This window comes from Cystoisospora suis (assembly GCF_002600585.1).
Source record: "Cystoisospora suis strain Wien I chromosome Unknown contig_1819, whole genome shotgun sequence".
Lineage (NCBI taxonomy): Eukaryota > Apicomplexa > Conoidasida > Eucoccidiorida > Sarcocystidae > Cystoisospora > Cystoisospora suis.
This window is the reverse complement of record NW_027154619.1, coordinates 6,055-10,422: the sequence shown is the minus strand read 5'-3', so window position 1 is coordinate 10,422 and position 4,368 is coordinate 6,055.

Here is a 4,368-nt window from a genome sequence, read left to right as displayed (position 1 = left end):
GAAGGAAAAAAGAAAAGAAGAAACTTCTCTGGAGCAAACCTCTATCTCCAGTCAAAAGAACAACCAAATTCAAAGAGAGAAGTGGAAGGAAAGTAGAGAAGAAGAGGGAGAGAAGAGAAGAAAGAAAGGACAGACAGACAGACACAGGGAGAGCCGCGGGAGAGTAAGAAAGAAAGAGAAGGGGGGAGTTGGGAAGGGAGAGAGAGATGGAAGTTTTTCTTACGTTATGATTTTCCTCTCCATCTTTCCGTTCTTATTGGTGCTGTTATTTCTTTAGGTCCTTCAAGAAGAGATTTCTTGGCGACTTGGGCCGATGGTTAAGTTCTATCTATGAGCAGGAGGGGGGGAGAAGCAACTTTCTCTTCGTGGCGATAGATAGATAGATAGATGGATGGATGGATGGATAATAGTGGGTCATCATTATTAATCCGGTCCCCCTTTCTAGCTTAGATGAAAGAAAGGAGGAATAGGAGTCACCAGATTTTAGCTCGAAGTTTCTTGGGTTTCTTTCCTAGGCCAGGAAAAGCAATCAAGCGAGTGAACTTATGACTACCGAAACTACTCCTTCTTGTTTCTTGTCTCTCTATCTTTCTCGCTTTCCTTGTTTCTGTTCTCTTGATCTCTCATGGGGTTTGTATCGATATACTAGGTGTAGAAGATACCGCTTGTTGAAGCAAAAGACACCCAGGGTGAGGAAGAAAAAGAAAGAGAAAGAAAGTGAGAAAGAAGGAGAGAAGGATTAGGCGAATTTTCTGTTAGATGAAGGTGATGGTGATGACTAGGGGAAGGCGTCGATGTGAGGACGGCCAGAGGTAGGGCTTAGAGAAATGGCAAGGCAAATGACGAATGAATGAAAATAATCTTACTTGCTTTTCTTCTTCTTCTCTATTGCCAAGTGTATCTTCTCTGTCAACTGTATTGTATTAACGAGTAGATGAACTCTTCCTCTTTTCTTTTTATTCACACCACTCCCTCTAGCTCCATGGGTAACTCTCTCTCTTTCTCTCTTATCTCCCTTAACTTTCGTTGATTGGTTCTCTTCTCGAATATTCAAGACGATGAGTCTGCCTTTACACAAGCGCAAGAGATCGAGAAAAGGAAAGTTGATACACGAGGCTTTGATCGGTAAGGTGAGAAAGAGAAGAATGAATTCTTACGAAGATCGAGTTCAGATGACTGAGAAGAAAGAAAGCTCATGTAATGAATTGTCCTGTTTATGAAATGAGAGAAGAAACAAAAAAGAAGATAACGTGAAAGAGAATGATAAAAACTCTAGATGCTACTAAACTAGAGAAGAAACCAAGTCGAACGCTCATATCAGTTGTCAGACGCTGGTGGTTTGTCTCGCTATCATCTTTCAGATGGTGTCTTTCCTTTTTTGTCTCTTTCTTTCTTCATATCTTTCTCTCTCAATCGGATTTCTTCTCGAAAGGTCGATTGTTTCGTGTTCTGATCCATGCACAAGAGCAAGCTCGTGAACAGTCATCAATCCGCTGTCTATCTCTATACTTCTTCCATACAAACTTTCCTTCCGTCCTACCAATCATCGACATCTGCCTTGACTCCGGCCTCAGTCCTTTCCTCTCTTAACTTCACGCCTAGCTCTAGGCGAGTGATCTTCTTCATCCACCACCTGTCGTCGCCTAAAATTTCCTTCCTCTCTACCTCAGCTGTTCTTTGGGTACGGCCATTCACTTAGAAAAGGCAGTTAGTTTGACTGGAGTTCGCGCGGTGTCTCACAAATGGCGGTAGCAGAAGAATCCTTTGCTTTTCCGCCATTGAGGAACTGAGCCACGATCTCAAAACATGGGCACTATCCAGACAGAATCTTGTGTTCGGAGAAACTCTGGACCTGGAGAATGGTCGGTCGCCGTCTCAACAGGAATCTCACGGAAAATGTCTCCCTTCACTGGCTCCGTCCATCCTCTTGCCTGCATTTACTCCTTCAGCATTTGCAGTTTCGCACCGAACACAGCGGTCGAGTCAAATATCATGGTGAAAAGTCTTGGGAGAACATGTTCTTATCCTTCTTTGCGCCTCGCTTACTTCTACTACTGCGGCCGTTATGGAGAAAGATGTGAAGACGGCTCCCTTCGTCGTGTCAGTGGAAATCTGAGAGGAAGAAACCGAGGGGAATGCGCAAAAAGTGTCTCTCTTTTCTTTTCCATGCACTCACTGATAATCGAAGACCTTTATCAATAATTGTCATCCTCCTGTCCGTCACTCTGTAGAACTTTTGACGTTCTCAGCAAGACTTTCGCGCCCTCACAGAGATTGTGCGGCACCGCAGTGCGTGAGACATTACGGCCGGTTTAAGCGACACACCTACTAACTATTGGGAGGGCAATACAAAAACAATGGAAGACGATCGACACTTACTACTGTTTCTTCACTTGAGGTGAATAGGCAGACATACGCACCTTATCATACACCTTTCTCGGCCAAGATTTCTGAAAAGCTGACCGTGCGATCCATCCTCTTCCCCCGAGCATACTCCGTAGAATCTCTCTCCAGATCCACTGGTCTCATCTATTCCTTATCTCTCGACTGTGAGTCTATTACCACAGGAACTCTGTTGTTCTATTGGTTCATATTGTATCTTTCAATCTCACGTTCAAATTAGGAAATAGACGTTAGCAAAAATGTAGCCAGCAGCTCGGTGTGCCTTCTAAGATGGATGAGCAGGACGGGCGTCAGGAGATCTAGATGGTCGCTAAACATGAATTTGTTTGTGTGTAGCTTAAGACAGCAGAAAGTGAAACTTTTCTCTCTTTGTGAAGATTCGTCGCAGTTAGATGATAGGAACGGAAGAAAAAACCACACACTGACATATTTTTACGGTGACTAGCTGACCTTGCGGGTGTGAACGGCAGTCACACAGAAAGAAAGAAAAGAAGTCGATGCGCCGCTACCCGAGGTTTTCTGCGTCCTTCACACACTCACTTGTGTACCTTCTTAACTAGAGCGGGAAACGACCGAGAAACGAAAGACCACATCGCAAAGACTTCCTTCTCATACCAGAGGAAGAACCCGAGAGCGAGTTATAAAACCGTCACGTACACCAGCATCTCTTCTTCTTTGGCCTTCGTCCACCTTCCGGTGTCTTCTCAAAACACGAAAAGAACTCATTCTCTCTCTTGTTTTCTTCCACAGAGAACACACACACGGCTCTCGTCACCCGTCTTCTTTATCACTGTTATGTATCTGTCTATCTATCTCTGTCTACCTTTCTGTCTCGTTGGATCTATTAGTCCCTTTTGGGTTTTCATTTGCGTCAGTCGCAGATATCGGCTAGGGCAAATAAAAGAGACAAGACAGAGATGATGATACGCAAACAAGCGTCTGTCTTCCCCTCTCTCCACAAAGGTGAAGACGACCAAAAAGCCACTCCCGCGATGAATGGTGGACGCTGGAAACGGAAGAGACCCCCCCCCCTCTCAAACTTTCTCTTAACTTTTCGAGACCCAACAGAGAGTGTCCCATATAACGACTATGAGAACCACCTCTGTATCAGTGCATCTCTCTGGTCTAGATCTTCAAGGTCTTCCTTCTCTAGATGAAAAACCTTCTTAAGACTACCACCGTTTACGGATGGCGTCACGTTCTAGACCTATCAGGTACAGCGATGCAGACACGAGAAAAAGCGACTGAAAGGAGGAGACAAGAAGAACTTCTCACTTTCTCAGACAACCTTTCTGTTTTTTCTTTATCTTCCTACTACTCTAACTGCGGCATCAAGAAAAACCATCTCTCGACAAATACACGACCATACAGAAGATACAAGATACACACGCTCTCTCACACACTTGTACGTATTGGTATGTATATATATATATATTGATACCTATGGATAGGTACCTCAGCATATACATCTCATGATCCTTGAATGAGGTGTATGTACACGCACACTGAGTCGCCATAGAGATACACCTACATATACACCACATATACGATGAGGCATTCGAACTATCCATCCGCAAATCGCCCGCCGGACCACCTCACCTAGCTCCTCACATCAAGAATAAATTTTGGCTATTCCTCATTTGTCTTCTATGATACATCACCCCATTCAAGAAAGAGAGAACAAGACGAAAAAAGAAGAAGTTCTTCCCGAACACCACACTGGCTCGTACGGAGAAACAACACGAAGCCGGGTGAAGAAGTGAATGAAGTGTCTTTCTCCTTTCTTCTCATTTCCTACTACCATTACGATCAATTCTTTTAGAGCTCCTCCGCCTTCTGGGGATTGAGAAGATGGAGAGGTAACTTCTCAAAGAGCTTCGTTGCCCAACTCATGTGTTTTTTCATATCTTCAAAGAGCTCAGGCGTTAGCTCCAAACCGAGATGCGTGGCTGTCTTCTGAAGGAG